This window comes from Pongo abelii, chromosome 12 (assembly GCF_028885655.2).
Source record: "Pongo abelii isolate AG06213 chromosome 12, NHGRI_mPonAbe1-v2.0_pri, whole genome shotgun sequence".
In the NCBI taxonomy this organism is placed as follows: Eukaryota; Metazoa; Chordata; class Mammalia; order Primates; family Hominidae; genus Pongo; species Pongo abelii.
The window spans coordinates 113,065,973-113,084,388 of record NC_071997.2 but is presented as its reverse complement, the minus strand read 5'-3'; the positions used below and the strand labels follow the sequence as shown (position 1 = coordinate 113,084,388).

General features: G+C 44.4%; 2 long non-coding RNA genes across 4 annotated transcripts; both read left to right on the top strand.

Annotated features, from left to right (window-relative positions):
• The first annotated feature begins 5,006 nt into the window (after window positions 1–5,006).
• Window positions 5,007–10,926, top strand: LOC129057751 (uncharacterized). Its single transcript, XR_008522500.1, has 2 exons — window positions 5,007–5,297; window positions 10,716–10,926. It is a non-coding gene; the product is annotated as an uncharacterized LOC129057751 (long non-coding RNA).
• On the top strand, window positions 5,509–10,708 carry LOC129057752 (uncharacterized). Of its 3 annotated transcripts, XR_008522503.1 has the most exons (7): window positions 5,509–5,820; window positions 6,132–6,243; window positions 6,508–6,916; window positions 7,028–7,263; window positions 9,287–9,501; window positions 10,320–10,414; window positions 10,498–10,708. It is a non-coding gene; the product is annotated as an uncharacterized LOC129057752 (long non-coding RNA). The 3 variants fall into 3 exon arrangements; XR_008522501.2 differs by lacking the exons at window positions 5,509–5,820; window positions 6,132–6,243 and having other exon boundaries at window positions 6,402–6,916; window positions 7,108–7,263; XR_008522502.2 differs by lacking the exons at window positions 5,509–5,820; window positions 6,132–6,243; window positions 10,320–10,414 and having other exon boundaries at window positions 6,405–6,916; window positions 7,108–7,263; window positions 10,498–10,705.
• Window positions 10,927–18,416: the final 7,490 nt, after the last annotated feature.

Below are 18,416 nucleotides of genomic sequence, written 5' to 3'. Positions count from 1 at the left end.
AAGGAAGAGATTGATCAAGCTCACATAGGAGGTGGTGGCTGAGCCTCCAACCAGGGCTGGTTTGGTCATAGAACACTGAGCCCTGGGGAAACAGGTTGGGATGCACTGAACTGCCTGAGCTGAGCAAACACACAGATAATTCCCCATGGAACTCTGCCCTACACATATCAAGGTTGAATGTAAGTGCCAGACACACAAGCTCTGACTTCCCAGCTCTGTCCAGAGATGGCTAGCTCCACAAACCCTGCATAAGCCCACAGTGACCTAAGAGTGCAGAGTGGGTCTTCCTTGGCTGGCACCAGAAATCAGCTTAATATAACCTAGTGCCATTTGAGAGGGCACGAAAGGAAAATGAAGGGGGAAAGAGGAGAGCTACTGTGGTCCAGACCTGCCCCTGAACCCCAAAACCTCCTGCTGAAAGCCAGGCTGCCTTCATAAGTGGTAAATCTTAATTCCATTTTTCATCACTATCTCAACATTTACTAGTAGTCTATTGTTGTACTTGTAGTATTTGTTTAGTGAGTGAGATTCAGAGATACTGCATGAAGTCGGTGCTCCGGAAGGTTAAGGAGGGAGGAGATCCCTTTAGACCAGGTAATCAGATGCGACTTTCTGGGGAGGCTAAAACTTGAGCCAGCCATTGAAGGATAGGTGGAGCATGGAGAAAAATAATCATTCCAGAGAGGCAGCAGCCCCAGGGTCAGATTTCATTTCAGGTTTCTACTGCATCACTGAATTTGTTCCCCCAAACAAATCTGTGCTGGTTTGGAATTTTATCTACAGTAATGAACATTGACAAATGTAGTTTAAGGGACCGGGGTAGAAAGAGAAGGCACAGTCCTTGCTACAAGGAATGTACAATCGGAATGAGAAGATCAAGCTTTCTTTTTTATTATTTTTGAGACAGTCTGGCTCTGTGGCTTAGGTTGGAGTGCAGTGGCACCATCTCGGCTCACTGCAACCTCCGCCTCCTGGGTTCAAGCGATTCATATGCCTCAGCCTCCTGGGGAGCTGGGATTACAGGTGCATGCCACCACACCCAACTAATTTTTTGTATTTTTATCAGAGATGGGGTTTCACTATGCTGGCCAGGCTTGTCTTGAACTCCTGGCCTCAAGCGATCCACCCTCGTCGTCCTCCCAAAGGATTACAGGCATGAACCACTGTGCCTGGCCCAAGCCTCCCTTTTGAAGTCAAGCTCATGGGCCATGGCTAGCTCTTTTCAGCAGTGGCTTGGGGGTCTGAAAACAATCACTGGACTATTTGAAACTCTTCACCACCTTCCAGGATTCCTGAACATTTAGGGGCAGCATTTATTAAGGAATAAGGGAAGAAACACCTCCAGGCTCACCTTCAGAGTGAAGACCAGGCACTGAAAGTGGACTCCTCCTGAAGAGACATCCATAGCACTGCAGTAACACTAGTCAGCTGCCTGAACCTGGCCTTCTTGATTCTGTTTTCTGTGAGTTCCTGTCAACAGGGGCTGACCATATGAGGGTCAGGTCCACAGCTTACCTCTCCCTCTGCTAGTTCCTGAGCAAAACTTGTGTTTCAACCAGGGTTTTACAGCCTGTCTAGCTCTGAACACCTTCATTATCCATCTGTCCAAGTTTAGGAGGTATGAACTGGTACCTGAATGACAAAGATCTTTTTTGGAAGTTGGAGAGGCTGAATGTTGACCATAAACTAGAATTGTTTGTCTTCCAAACTCTATGGGTTCATCCTGATAATCCGAAACAGTTGTCTCCTTTGTGTGTAAACTGGATTGAAATATTTTTAGAGTTCTCAATCAAGATGTATTTTTTTAGGGGTGGGCAACAGTTGATTTTATAAATATATTTTCATTCTCCCTTGTTGTGAAGTAAACAGTATTCCCATTACTATGTTTATTACGTGGCTAAATGAAAAGTAATAGGATTGAGTCTAGGCTGGGACAATGCCACCGCCAGGTGTGAGGGCCTGTTTTTGCCTATGGAGAGAGGGGCGCCCTCACACTGGACACCAGGAAGGAAGGAAGGAGGGCCAAGGGCAGGCTCAGAGTGCCTTCCACACGTGTAGCCTTGGCCACAAGAACTTTGAAATGTCTAAGAGGGAATTTCAATATTAAAACGGAATCTTCTGGTTGGAGTTTGCCCAGAACTAGAAACTAAAAACTTCTGGCAAGATGTCTGAAAAACTAATAGCCCTTTAGGACTAGAAGGTAGATGTTACGGATCAGAGACTATGAACTTGAAGAATGTGCTGCAGGAGAAGCCATGGCTTCTTGAATTTTCTATGCTATTTTTCCCTGTTCTCCTTTAGTAATCCATTACTATCTTTAGAAATGTCTAGCCTGCCTCAGCTGCTCCAAAGAAAATCAGGATAAACTTAATTAAAGTCCATGGCCAGAGTGCTCTGTAGGAGCAGCTATGTTTATTACTATGAACATCTTGATGAAATAGACAATTTTCTAGGAAGATGAAAGATTGACTCAAGAACTATTAACCATGCTGAGAAAAACTGTGGACAAATTATCTCTACAAAAGGCTCTGAGCTCAGACAGTTTTATGAGTGAGTGCTTTCAGATTGTTATAGAGCAGAGAAAAAAGACGGAAAGCTTTCCAATCTCTTTTTTAAGGGATAATTTCATGACAAAACCTGGCAAAGATAAATACAAATGAATACATATATAACATTATATGATATAGAAGTAATACACACACAGACCAATGTTAATTATGTATTCATTTTTCATTTGAGATTTTTGTTATACTATGTACTAGAGTATGCTATATACTTATACTCAAGTATATAATATAGAAAAAATGTATTCCTCAAGTATTAACATATACTGCATACTTGAGTATATAGTAGCAAAAATCCCAAATGAAAAACTATGCTAATACTAGGGTATATACTAATACTATATATATGCTATATGTTATATACTATAGTATATAATACCATATACTCAAATATATAGTATAGCAAAAATATATGCTCAAGGATATAGTATGGCAAAATCCCAAATGAAAAACTAATAAATTCAGGAGATATTCAAAGAATAATTTAATATGACTAATATTGTATTTATCCCTGGAATTCAATGATGACTTTAGATATGGAAGTATGCAATAGTCTACATCAATCTGTCACAGAACAAAAGCCATAAGATCATCCTAATAGATCTAAAGATATAAATTTTTTAATGTAATACATTTTGTGGATTAGAAAAAAAAAAAACGTAGCAAACTGGAAGACAGGATTTTACACTTGTAATCAACATCCTGTTCATGGCGAAACAATAGATACATGTCTACCAAAATTAGAAACAAGGCAAGTAAGACTTCTAGCCCTATCATGATTACATAGTTTCTATTTCTAGTCAATAACCTGACACAGAAAGATAATATTTTTTAAAAGTCAGGAAATCAAAATATCATTATTTGTAGACAATATCCTAGTCTGCCAAAAAAAAAAAAAATTCAAGAGAAAACTACCAGAACTAATAGGATTTTAGTAAGGCGGGCAATAAGTTAAAAATATACACATCTATAGATGATTATATACCAGAAGTAGCTAGTTTAAAAATACAGTGGGGGAGAAAAGATTATATTTAAAGTGAAATAACAATATTAATAATAAACCTAAAAATAGTCTTCATGAAAAAACACACAAGTTCTATTAAAAAGATTATTTAAAATTTATTGTGAGACATAAAAGCAGACTTGGAGAAATATCACATTCCTGGTAGAAACATTAAGTTTTTTTTTTTCAAATTCTTTCTCAAATATTTTTTGAAAAGAAGAATTGTATACGACAGGAGGGGAAGAGCAAGGCCTGCAGGACTGCTCTAACAGGTACTGTACACCCTCATGCTGGAAGCATTCAAGAACACAGAGGAGCACAGCTCCACCCAGCCATGTCCATGTGTAAAGATCTAATGTCCCAGAGAGAGGAAAATATGCAAGCTTTAGAAACATGACAGAATATGAGGCATGAGAATACTTGACGCCAGCTTTGAAAATTGTGAAACTTAAGTTTTCTTTGTTCTGGGACTGTTCAAAAATCACTAATTATTCATAAAGGTAGGAAATAAGACTGTGAGTGCCATCTCATGGAGAAAGACACCAATACGGTGTTCCAAGTCACTTTTGTCACGGTTCTTCCCAATCATGTAAACTTACGGCATCTGACATGGTACAAAGCCACAATAATAAAAACAGTAAGGAGCTGCAATCAGAGTTGTGAATTAAATCACTTGACAGGCTATACAGCTCCAAACATACGAATAGAGAGATTCATTATTTTATAAAATAAATTTATTATTTTATAAAAGTAGCATAATTCATCAGGAAGGAGAGGAAGAATTAATGGTTAAAGCATTAACTAAAGTAAATGGTTTATTTTGAGAGGGAGAATAAATTCTGCACTCAATTTTATGTGAGCATAATTCCAGATGAATAAAGAAAGTATCTAGAATTAATGTTAAAAAAAATTAATTAAGAAAAAAACTAATTAAGAAACCATAAAGAAAAATAGCAGAAAGTATGGAAACTTCATGAGGGCAGGGATTTTTGCCTGTTTTGTTTATTTCTGTATCTCCAGCACATAGAGTAACACTTGCTGCGTAGGAAGGGCTCAATATATTATTGAAAAGATGAATGAATTAATGAAACTTTTTATAAATTTTCTGATTATATCCTTTGTCACATTTACTACCAGGGTTTTTTTTTCTTTAATTACTATAATTTTCTTTCAAAAAAAATCTTCTTAAAGATTCTTAAAGAATCTCTCAAATTTGTTGTCTTTTCATTTATTTCATTTATGTGCAAAAAACAACTTATTTGTATGAGGTTAGCCAATCCAGTCAATTCTCTTTTATAACTTCCTCTGCTTATCATTATCTACAGAAAGTCCTTCCTGATTCCAAAAAGCAGTCTGATCCAAGTTATTTCAACTGGGGGGCTAGCCCATCCTCTTCCTCTTCCAAGGCCAGGGCCCACTTCACAGGCATCTGATTCAGAAAATTTCCCTCCCCAACTAGACTCATCAAACCCCAAGCTTCCTTTCTCTGCTCACTCTTTTGCATAATTACACAGTGAGGTCATGTGTTTACCATACCATTGTTCCATCGCCATGGAGATGATGAGCAACAAAGCACTGGCAAGAAGCCTCCCATGCAGGATGAAGCCAAGGAAGAAGACGGAGAGAAGAGAGGAAGGACACGCCCATTAACCAAAGGACCCAAAACATATCTCAAGGAGCTCATGAAGTCATCCTCATGCACACAGTTTCCCAGGTGTCAGATCTGTTTGGTAAGCACATAACCTTCCAACCCAGCTCCGCATGTAGCTGCACCCAACAAGCAGCCTCTGACCTCAGAAGATGAGGTTCCTGTCCCTTTTAACTACTGGGGCTCCTGATCTGATCCTCGGCTGGCTGGTGGCCTCTTGTTTTCTCTCAGAATATAACTCCCTGTTTGTAATCACTTTACTTCATCATTCTTACTCTCTCTTCTCCCTCCAGATTCAAATATGTGCTCCCCTCTACTTCCAGGACAATCTCTCTAAGACAAGAATCTGACTGCCTTGCTCATATTGTAAAGTTAAGTTAGTGATTAACCATTGTCCTAAGGGAAAACATTCTAAATTCCTCATGATCTGGCCCCTGCTTCTATTTCCAGCCAACTTCTTACCACCCACTTCTTTGTGCTCTACTCCAACCATATTCTGCCTAGCATTTGAAAACACTGCTTTTTCCATCTAAAATAATAACTTCCTCTTACTGATAACACTGACCTAGGCAGAGTCCTAAGAAGGTGGCCTGTATATCCTCTAGGTAAGGAAATTAGGGTTCAAAGTGGTTCAACAATTTACCTAGGGTCATACAGCTTTTAAGTAGCAGAGCAGAGATTTGAATCCAGGTCTTTCCAACTCTAAAAGTTGTGACCCTTCTACTACCTAGGGTGACCTACCATCTTAATTTGCCCAAAACTATCTCAGTTTTAGCACTGAGAGTCCCACATCCTGGGAAGCCTCTAAGCCCCAGCAAATCTGGGTAGTTGGTTTGTTAGGCCGTTATTGCATTGCTATAAAGAAATACCTGAGATTGGGTAATTTATAAAGAAAAGAGGTTTCATTGGCTCACAGCTCTGCAGGCTGTACAGGAAGCATGGTGTTGGCATCTGCTTGGCTTCTGGGGAGGCCTCAAGGAGCTTTTACTCAATGGCAAAAGGCAAAGCAGGTGCTTGCATATTACATGGTAAGAATTCACTTATTGAGAAGACAGCCCTTCTCTCCTTTAGCCCCAAGCCATGAGAGATCCACCCCCATGACCCAGACACCTCCCACCACGCCCCATCTCCAACATCAGGGATTACAATTCCACATGAGATTTGGTGAGGACACACATTCAAACCATAAAAATTGGCTACCCTTCAGCAACCCCTTGCTGCGGCCTTTCCTATTAATGCCAATTCATCTTTCACACATGAGCTCGTGCTCTCTCTCTCTCTGCCTCCTCCAGGAAGCCTTCTAAGACTACCCCACACCAGAGAAGTATATTTCCTCTGTCCTGCCACATTCCTGGGCCTGCCTCCATCCCAACAAATCACCTTATATCAAAAAGACCTGTTTATCTTTTAATCTCTTTACCTAGAGGATAAAGTTTCCTGCATCTTGGAACCAAGACCCATTCATCTCTGTTACCCCAGGGCTTGACAAAAAGTAGGAGCTCAATTACTGATTGTTCATTGAAAGGGCAAATGTGATAAGAACTGCTCTGTGGGTACCCTGGTGGCCATATCTCCTGAGAAAGTGGTTTCTAGAAATAACTTCACAGTCTCAAAATTCGGAAGTAGGCCCTCTCTGGAGCCTCACAATCAGCAAGCATGACCCAAGCAATTGCTCTGCTTGGAACCCATGGGCCCCACAAGGTCTGTATCTGACCCAAACTCCTCTGTTGCTAGTTTTTAAGCCCATTGATATCTCCAATGCCCTCCTTAAAATTCTCTAGTAATGTTAGTTTGTGGGATCCATTTACAAAGCTGTTCCAGGAAGGAAGAGGAGGGAGGGAAGGAGATAAGGAAAATTCATCACTTTCCAAATGGCTTCTGCTCTGATGCAGAAATGGTGCTGGCACACAGAGGCCACAGGTGGAAACGGCATCTTCACCCTGCACCTACACAAAACGTGTTCTACCCCCACGTGCCCTCTGAGAAGGGGAAAGACCCGTTAATCATCCAGAGAGAAAGAGAATGAGGGTCGCTTCCCTGGAGCTCAGGTACACTGCCCCATGAACAGGCAACATGAAACTTAGGAAGAGACAAAAGAAGAGCAAACTCCATTGTTGAGTGAAAGAAAGAGTTCAGATTCAGGCTGGTTCTGATTTATCCAAACAAGTCCCACTGCTCTGGCAAGCAATTGTTAGAATCAAAACCACCTGACACGTGTCAAAACACCAGCATCACTGCCCACCGGCAGCATGTGAGGGGCAGATATTTGATCCAGCCACCGTCTTTTCCCTCCTGCCTCGCTCCATGATGAAAGCAATGTGTCCTGACCCCCTACTTCTCCCCACCACTGACACTCTGGAGGGGCTTAGGGAAGCCTTCACAAATAATTAATTTTAGCTGTTGGGAGAAATACAGATGAAAAAAGGTCAGGGATGAGAAGAGAAGCGGTGATGGGAGAACAGGAAATTGATGCCCAAAAAAAAACTCAACATTGGGGCCACAGCTTAGTGGGCCAACCAGATATTTGTATCAACAATAACCTAGACTATTTATATGATCCCTCCATATGCACAGCACTTAAGGGTTCACAAAGCACTCACAAATGTTCATTAGCTCCTGTCGAGCACTGCACCTGATTTTTGAGGTAGGAAGGTCAGTGATGATTAGTCTCACTGTGTAGATGGCAAATCCAAGGTGCAGAAAGGTTAAGCAACTTACCAAGTCTACAGCTAGTAAAAAATGGAGCCCAAATTTAAACCCAATTCTTACCCCGGATTGCATTTCTTTAAGAAACCCTCTTGTGACACGAGTGCCAGACATGGTTCTGATATGCCCTCATTGAATCCTTCTAATCCTCCTGGGCTGTACTCATTGCTCCACCCTTGTCTCCTTTAGCTCCTGCCCTGTCAAAACGTCCAAGAGATATCTTTGTGACAAGTGAGCATTACCAAATTTACTGCAGAGCCCCCTTAGGAAATCAAATTGAGGTCAAGGGGAGACTTTGTTCCTCCCACGTTGGCTTCTGCAGTTCATTCCACCAACTTGAATGAGTACTCTGAACCCCCACTGTGTGCCAGACCTGGAGCCAGAGATCAAGGGAAGCGACCCCACCCTCACCTCTAGACCATGGCCAGTCCATGCCCATGTGCCATCTGGGTCCCAGCGAACCATTGGACAGGGCTGAAACTTCCCAGGAAGAAAATGTGGGAAAGTTCAGGGAGAGCCAGAGGGGAAAAGGGGAGATTCTGAGGTCAAACACAAAATAGGGTCAAAGGATTATATCCAGTGCCCTAGTTGGCAGAAAATGTAGGTACCCACTAGCCAAGGAAGTGGTTTGGGCATTGGTGATCGTATTTCTTATTCACACCACAAGAAATAAACATCCATTCAGTAAAGCAGACAGCCTCTCACCACATTTGGAAGAACTTCTCCCTGAAATTCCACTGGTTTCTAAAACCTTTTAAAACTACGTTTGACCTTTCAGCTCCTGTAAGAGTTTAAAGCAGATGGGCCTACAAACAGGGCAATCGTCTACTGAGAGGGCAGAGCAAGGGAATTTCTACAAAAACTTTTGAGTACTTGTGGGGGACCAAACTCCCTATTACCAGACTCTGCCGACCTCTCACCCCACACTTAAAGGCTTTCTTAGCAACCCCCCTAAGCCAGCCACTAGGATTCCAGTTAATGACTGCGACCAGCCTGGGAGCAGCCAATCTGTGGTGGGTGCAGGGTCCTCTCGTTTGACGGAAATCCACCCTCCAATCTGGTCTCAGAGTTCAGCTTCCCATGAAAATAGCACTGAGCAAGCCTCTTGTTCCACTCAGCTTCTTTGGCTCAAAGAAATGCAAGTCTACCTTATTGCAGGGGAACTCTCTGCCCAAGCAGGAGAGTTTGGTCATCTCTGGATTCGAGGAGCTCCCCAGGCTTCATTTCTTCCCCAGATCTCCCCATAGCTACCCTCCCTCAGGGCAGCCCGGATATAGGAACTAGAACTTTCATAAGGACTCTTAAAGTGTCCTGTGCCTGGAGTCTGAGGAATGTTCTTCTGGTCCTGCCCTAATCCCTTTCCAGTTTCTCCAGCTGCTAGAGATGAAGAAGTAATGATTTCCCCCTCCCCCTAGAAGCTAGCACCTAAGGGGATAATGGATCCAATTGCTCTTCAAGCTCTCCAGCCTTGTGGAGCTCAATGTTCAAAACAAACAAAGAAACAACAACAACAACAACAAAAAACACCCTTATATAGAGAAAGTACTCATCTGAAAACCGATAATCACCCTTATCCACAGGTAGGCATTTCCATGGCTTGTAGATTACCCACAGGCTTACAAAAGGACCCCTAGGGCCTGACATATCAAAGGAAGAGTAAAAGTTTTGTTGGCCTCAGAATGCTGCCCTGGCTCACTTATCTGGAGCCTCCATTAGGAGAGCCAAAGAGGAGTATCATCCTTGGCCCATGGGCAGCCTGCCCAGAGTGACCAGCTGGGTAAGGTAGTGTGGGCATAGGGGCTTGGATAGCTAAGAAGGGAGTGGGGTAGAGGGGGTGCTCTGGGGCCCACTGTCTCAGAAACAATCTCTGGTGTTTTGGGGCCAATGCACAGAAGCCCAAGGAAGGCTGACTCTAACTGAGAGAGGACAGAATGGCAGAATTTTAAGGGTTTTTCAGAGACCCTAAGGCCTCCTTCAATTGTCCCTTACTTCTACACAAAATGCAACATTAGCGGTACAGTTCTTTGAGAGGTAATAAGCCTGGACCCAAACCCCAGTAACACTACCCCAAGTTGGCACTCAGTGACATTATTTCCAAATTTCCAACCCCCAGAACTTTGCCATTAAGATAAAAACCACCAATAATACCATTATACCATTACACATTTTGTCCCTGTGTTTTTATTTGTTTTTTTGTTGTTGTTTGTTTTTTGTTTTTGTTTGTTTTTTGAGACAGGGTCCGGCTCTGTCACCCAGGCTGGGGCACAGTGGTGCGATCATGGCTCACTGCAACCTCAACCTCCCCAGCTCAAGTGATCCTCCCACTTTAGCCTCCTGAATAGCTGGGACTACAGGCATGCACCACCACACCTGGCTAATTTTTGTATTTTTTTTGTAGAGACAGGGTTTCACCATGTTGCCCAGGCTGGTCTCAAACTCCTGGGCTCAAACGATCCTCCTGCCTTGGCCTCCCAAAGTGCTAGTATTACAGATGTGAGCCACCATGCCCAGCCCCTGTGCTGCACTTCTTTAGCAAACTGTTTTTGGTTTTAAAGTGACTTGTAACCTTCTATCAGAGCTTCAGAGAGGCAGTGGCTGCAGGGAAAGACACAGAGAGGAGAAATAGACTCTCGCCCCACTATGCCATAGTGGCTCGTGCCTTCTGGTCTTTTCCTTTCCACTGATTCTGCTCTTCTGCAGGTATAATTAGTAAGGATGGGGTAATGCTGGAGCAGGGTGGGTCTTTCATTCAATATGGTGGATGTCCTTTTAAAAATGAGGTATCTGGCTGCAGGGCCACAAACCTAAGAAGAACATCATGTGAGGATGAAGGCAGAGAGCAAGGTGATGCAGCTGAAGCCAAGGACACGGAAGACTTTCTGCAAACCCCCAGAAGCTGGAGGAGAGGCCCTCCCAGTCTCCAGAAGGAGCCAACCACGCTGATACCTTGACCTTGGACTCCTAGCCCCAGAACTATGAGAAATAAATTTCTGTTATTCAAGCCACTCAGTTGTCTTACTTGGTTGTGGCAGCCCTGAGAGGCTAATTCTCAGCGCTTTCTGTGGATGTCCTCAACACTCTCCTGGTTCTCCTCCTGCCTCAAAAGCACTCCTCAGCTGGTTCCTTTCATTTCTCCAGAGTTTATATAGGAGTCTCCTGAGCCAAGCAACTCATGCCTCTTCTTTTCTTTCCCAACACTCTGTCCCTGGGTGATTTCCAATTGTCTCATGGGGCTTTAGAAACCACATATGTGCCAATTTAAAATTACCTCTCCCAGACCCATAGATCCAACGGCCTACTTGGCATCTCCCAGTGAATACTTAACAGGCATCTCAAACATAAGAAATCCAAAGCCTTCCCCCAAGGGGCTGGGTGGCAGACTGGGCCCCAGGCCCCAAGGAGAAGGGGCACTTCTCAGGCCAAGCCTTGGGATCAGTTGATGCTGTACCCTGGGAGGGAAGTGGCTATGCTCTGGCATGTTGGCTCGACAGGATATGAGTCCCAGGGAATGCTGGGTGTTCGGGTACAGTGGAGAATGGGACAGATGTGGTACCTGCCTGTGGAGCCCATATTCTTGACTCTCCCAATGCATTTCTATCCCAGTCCATAAGAAACTGTACAGGCCAGCTGGCAGAAAACACTTCAGGACTACTAACATGTCTAAATTTTAATCTAAATTTGCCATGTTAAGAACAACAGCCCTTTTATATTTCAAAACTAAACCACATTTGGGCAAGTTGAGTGGATGAAGCTTTATCAATATGGGTAGGTAATGTGGAAGGGTGTGGGTCAGAATTGAAAGGGGAGGGTCTGTACTGGACATACCAAATCATGCCAATGAGCATAGCCATTATCTGTGTGTATAGACAGATTCTTCCAAAGGATATAAGTTATTCCTCCAAAGTTAGGTCAGAATTCAAACTGCACAGTGAACACTAAAATTACTTAATATGCTATTTTTTTAAATGTGCAAACAAGCCAGCAAATAATATTCACTAACAGGAGAAAACCAACATATTCAAACACTTTCGAGGCCTGTACAAAGTATAATAATTTAAATTCTTTCCACTTCATGAAAACAATTCTTCCTCCTCTATCACTCTCCTTCCATGTTTAGGAAGCAATTCACAGATCCACTCAAATTTATATCCAAATTGTAGCTTTTAAAATGCTAGCTCATCAATGATTCTGACGGGCTATGCTTCCCGCCAATCCCAGCGCATTTTACTTTTTCAGTACCTGAGGGTCCAATCCTGTTATCTAGATATGCCATCCTGTGAGCCCCACCTTGTCCTCATGTCTCTGCCACTTGGCTTGGCATCATTAGAATAGCATTTCATTTGAGAACTCAGGACCACCCAGAACTCAGATTCCCTGGGGGCCCAGGTTGCTCAAGGAGGGAGCAATTGTGAGCCAACATAACAAGGATGCTTTCCAGAGTCCCCAGGGTTTGGCTGGGGAAAGCTCCACCTGAGCTCAAGGTCGCCAGTGAGCTGCCCCACAGCTGACCGCTGAATTCAGGTGCAAAGGGTGGCAGGGAGAAAGGCTTGTCCAGGAGTACCTGGAAGCTGGGCACAGCAAGTGCCTGTCCCACCAGCAAAGGCCTTCAGCAGCTTCTCTGGCAACAGGCAAACTCCTGGAGTCTGGGTTGGGCCCTCCTCCATGTAGGGCTCTCCTTTCTTGACCTTCCTGGTTCCCCCTCTCCAGTTTCTATCTCGATGCAGATCCCCTGCCCTAGGGGACCAGCATGAGGGACTATGTGCTGAAGAGCTGCAAGGCCAGAAGAAGGGACATCACACCAAGAGGCTTAGTAAGGTGGAGGCCAGGCACCAACCAGCCCAGCATGCTCCCCACAATCCCCTCTGTCTCATGTGCCCCTTCCCAGCCAAGCCCCTGTGATTCAAGGTCCCACACTTGGCCTGTGAGCCCAGCTCTCTCTGCCTGGGAACCTCTTCCCAGAGACAGCGTTTCCAGCAATTAGGTCTCCCTTGACTTCTCCGTAAGAGAACACTGCATGCTCTGGTGGGCAGAGAGCATCTTACCCAGAAAATACAGAGGAACCTCTGGCTTGGGGCCTGCTTGGGGTTTGCTTGGAACCAGTTTGAGAAATCTTGGCACCTGAGTCTTCATCAGGCACACTTGGGATGCCCGAATCAGGGCCAGATGGATGAAATTACCCTTGAAATGTAGGCAAGATTACAATCCGGACCAGGAGGGAGGACGTGGGCATTCAGGGATAAAAATGCCTGGGTTGTGTGGTGCTGGCACCCAGCCATGGGACAGAACATTTGAAAGTGGTGACAAAGCTCCCAGCTTTGCCAGGTTTGGAGAGTTCGCTCAAGGCTTTGGGCCAGACAGGCAGAGACACTGAGGAGTAAGAAGGGATGGACCTGAGATAAGGGCCGGAGCATCTCAAAATCTCTGCCATCCAGGCCTTTGCCTCCCCATCCCCGCAAAAGCTCTGCCCATAAAACAGCTCATGAGGTTTTTGAAACATGATAGAAACTTCCAAATTGCCTTCAATGATATTATTCCAGGCTGGGGCTATGTCCTAGCTAAGCTAACAACCCTGGAGTTGATTGCAGGAGTTGAATCCCTATGCAAAGGGAGGGAAAAATGACAACTCGCTAAATGCAAAGAAAGAAATCGGGCTTGGGCCCATGAGAATGGCCCTGGGCCTGGGGCATGACAATCCAAGCAGGCCAAATAAGAGCAGATGAGCCAAGGACCAAGAAGGTGGGTGCGCAGGAGAGTCCAGGTGCCCAGCCAGAAGGTAGACAAACACTCAGGAAAAGAGGCAATGACATTGGGTGGATGGAGGTTGACAGCATCTTGCAAAAGATACTAGCTGCAAAGAAGGGGCTGGATTCCAAGCCAGAAGACTGCGAGCGAACTGTCCTTCCTCTGGACCCCACTCCTGGCTTTCCCTCTCCCAGGGCACTTGCCACACAGCTTCCCTCGCATGTCTGTGTCTGCCCCATCAGACAGTGCCTGTTATGTGTGTGTGTTTCCGGGAGATACCAAACATGAAGCAGAGCTGATACTCAGTAAGAGGGTGTTGAGAGAATGAATACATGACACTGAGAACCACCAGAACATCAGAGGGGAAGCCTGAAACACATCAGACTGCAGTGCATGTTCTTAGAGCTCCACTCACCCCACCCCCACAAGTGATTCCAGAACTAACTTGGCCCCTTCGGTTGGGTTTTTTTTTTTTTTTCTTTTTTTCTGGCAGAGCTCAATGCAAGAAGCCCAGAGGCCAAAGCAGCACAGTTGTCTTCTGACCAGGCAGGTGGACAGCCACCTTGGGCACAGATTTCCTGATAAGAAAAGAGCCCATAAGAATGGTTCCCTCTGTGCTTCCTTCCTCTGGGTTCTCATTCCCTCTTCTTGTAGCTTTAAATGCCATCTCTGAGAGCTTATGACTTCCAACCATCTATCCCCTGAAATCCAGGCCCATTACATAGCTGCCTACTTGGCATCTCCATCCAGATGTCTAACAATGTCTCAAACTTAACATGCCCCAAACCAAACTCCTGACCACCCAGCCAAACCTGAGTCACTAAAGCCCTCCCCTTCTCAGTCAACAGCAAATCCATTCTTCTAGTTGCCAAGCTATGATAGTGAATTTGATATGTCAACTTGGCTGGGCCACAGTGCCTAGATATTTCATCAAACATTATTCTGGATGTTCCTATGAGGAAGTTTTCTTTTCTTTTTATTGGATGAGATGAATATTTAAATCAGTAGACTTCGAGTAAAGCAGATTGGCCTCCATAAGTGTGGGTCTCATCCAATCAGTTGAAGGCCTGAACAGAACAAAAGACTGACTTCCCCCAAGCAAGACGGAATTCTCCAACAGATGGCCTTGGACTACACACTGGCTTTTCCCTGGGTCTTTAGCCTGATGGCCCACCCTATAGATTTTGGACTTGTCAGCAGCCTCTACAATCATGTGACCCAATTCCTTAAAATAATCTCTCCCTCTCTCTGTCTCTACATGTATGTACACATACACACACATACATTATTGGTTCTGTTTCTCTGGAGAACCCTGACTAATATCCAAGCCAAAAGTCCTGGAATCGTCCTTGACTCCTCTCTCTCCTATACCCCACATCAAATCCCACCACAAATGATACCAGTTCAACCTTCAAATTACATCCAAAATCTCATGACTTTGCACCACTACCACTGCTAACTACCCACCAGCCAGCTGGGTGTGGTGGTGCATGCCTGTATTCTCCACTACTCGGGAGACTGAGGTAGGAGGATTGCTTGAGCCCAGCAGGTCAAGGCTGGCTGCAGTGAGCTGTGATCATGCCACTGCACTCCAGCCTGGGTGACAGAGCAAGACCCTGTCTCAAAAAAATAAATAATAAAATAAAATAAAATCTCACACACACACCCAACACTCCCCATTACCACCTTGTTTTATTTTTCACCATAGCCCATATCAATATTTAATATCTTGTACACGTTTCTTATTATCCTATTTATTTTCCCAACTCAAGTGCAGAACCCATGCAGAATAGGAAACTGTGTCTCTTACTCTCTCTTCAGGGTCTAACCAGTGCCCAGCAGTAGTAGGCATGTCCGTTCAGGCTGCTATCACCAAATACCACAGAAGAGGTGACTTATTAACAACACGCATTTATTTCTCACTGTTTTGAAGGCCGGGAAGCCCAAGAGCAAGTTATTGGCAGATTCCAGGTATTGTGAGGATCTGCTTCCTCATAGACAGCCCTCTTCACACGATGTCCTCGCATGGTGGAAGGGGTGAGGAGTCTCTCGGGAGCCTAGTTTTATAAGGGCACTAATTGCATTCATGAGGGCTCCACCCCCATGGGCTAATCCCCTCCCAAAGGCTCCACCTCCTAATAATCATGCTGGGGTGGAATTCCATATATGAATTTGGGAACAACGTAAACATTCAGACCACAGCAGAATCCCATAAATATGTGTTTAACAAATGAATAGGTGAACGGGTGCACCAGTTATATCTTCGCATGAGGTGGGATCTCTTTGCTTCTGTTCCTCAGACCAGCATCAGTTTTTGAGTCTGTGTGGGCCAACACCCACCTGAGCCATGCGGGCTGGAGAGCTCCAGGCTGGAAATGAGCCTACCCCTCTCCAGCCCCATGCTTGGCTGGGTGCCCAATAAAAGTTCTGCATGTTACACGCACTGGTAATTAAAATCCTGGAAAAAACTCCACTAGGCCTCCTTCCTCATCTCTGAGACATTCTGAAAGCTCGACTGGAAATACTGAACACTGCGGAGCCTGGATGGGGGTTTTAAAAACAAAGTGATGATGACAATATGTGATCTTCACAGCCCTCCCCCACCAGCCCTGCAGGAGCGGCTGTTGAATTGCAAGGCCCTCTGATTCCCCAATTCCCAGGAGAGCAGGTCTTCCCTCAACATGCATTCTATGTGGGAAAAATAAATCACTGTTTTTCTGAAGTTCAGGGGTGAGTTTATTTTTAAGTCATCTGATTCTCTGAGGCAAGAGAGAAAAAGATATCCCAAGACTGAAGAAAAGAGCCAGGACTTGGGAGAGACATAAGAGACAGACAGCAGAATTATAATCAATGTTAAATCAAAGTCCAGATTGCTCCATTTCATTCGGTTCTGTTTCATTTCTGTGCCTCCTCTGTTGCCACGATAACCTGTCAACAAACAAGTGATGGAGAGGAACTGAATGAGCTGGGGCTGAGCAGAGCTGGTCCACCTGCCCAACTGGGCTCTCCATTATCCCCCGCACCTGGTGCATGGGCCAAGCTGAGTCAGGAACGCAGAAGAACTCAGGTGGAGGTGTCCTACCCACATGCCCCGTGCTCCCTCAGTGCCTCTCCTGCAGTACTTCCTGTGTGGCAGCTGTCATGGGAGAGAGGGTGCTGCAAACATGCGTGATCAGCACAGGAACCAAAAACTCGACCACCACTCATTCTCCTTCATGTATCCATCTCCATCCCAGAATTAGGAGAGCCCAGTGCTCAGCTGGGCATAGTTGATAAGTGAACCATAACGGTAACTAACATTTCCATGCACCTCCAATTTCCCAGGTGTTTTACATGTAATAACATGTTGAATCTTCACAACAAATCTATAGACAGGGTTATTACCCTCATTTTACAGATGTGAAAACAGAGGCCTAGAGATGATAAGTAATAGTCCAAGGCTAGTGGGTGCGACTGGGGTTTGAGCAAAGGCAACCACATCTGGAGCCAGAGGGGGTAAGCACCACTCCATTCTGCTTCCCATGGTCGGAGGACTCACCAACCACTAAAGACGTCGCTTCCTGCACAGATATCTTCTGCCAAGCTCCTGCCACACAGGCCTCCTGGATTTCAAACACCCTAGGGCCTGTGCATTGAGCCCTCACTGACTGGCATACTTGTTCTTCTGAATCTCCACTTGGCCCAGAGTCTCCCGGTCTCAGGTCCACTGACCTGTCCTGAGAGAGGCCTCTCTGCCCCTGCTCTAAAAGTTTCACCCACTGGATTGTCTCCAGGTATTATCCCTGTTCTTTTCATTGCAGTCACCATTATCTGAAATGATCCTGCTTGTTTACCTACTGTCTAGCTCCCCTCAATGTTTCAAATTAACTAAGTTCCTCAAAGGGCAGGGGCCTAGATTCTTTTGCTCAGCTCACCACATATCCACCTGGCTTGTAGTTAAGCCCTCAATTGATTTTATTAAATGTGTGAATTAATGACTGAGAGAAGTAGAATGAAAGCCTCAAGACCAGAGGCCTGGCATCCTAAACACGCACAGAGTAGTGGGCAGCAAAGCATGAGCTCAAACTGCAGCCAGATCCAGAGGTGGGGAAGGCCTGGGTACCACTGCCCACAGCCAGACCTCCTAACTCAAGTCATGCGTTTCCTTCATGTGGTTTGTGGAATGATGCCCTCCATCCACCTTGTTCCATCCAGAGGTCACCGGCCACATGTGGCCAGGGAGCCTTCACACCCTGGCTACCACAACTGAGAAGATGAACTTTGAATTTTATTTCATTTTAATGAATTTAAAATTAAAAACTAATAGCTCAGTCAGTTATTGGAAAACTTTTAAGTACGGTTGGAACACTTTGGGTGTGTGAATCTGCATTTTCAACACTCAATTTTATGAACTCTAAATACAGATCAAGTATTGCCAATGAAAATTTAGCATCTGAATAGAAATGTGCTCTAAGTGTAAAGTACATACTGGATTTTGAAGACTGAATGCAAAAAAAAATGTAAAATATCTCATTAATATTTTTGTATGGATTGCATGTCCACATAATATTTTGGACATATTTGGGTTAAACAAAATCTATTACTAAAATTAATTTCACCCGTTTTTTACTTTTTAATGTGGCTACTAGAAAAATTTTAAATGACATATGTGGCTCACATTATATTTCTACTAAGGCTTCTGGCCAATAGAACTGAACTTCTGACTTAAAAATAGGCCCAATTTGAGTTTTAGCAGGAGAAAAACTGAATCGTT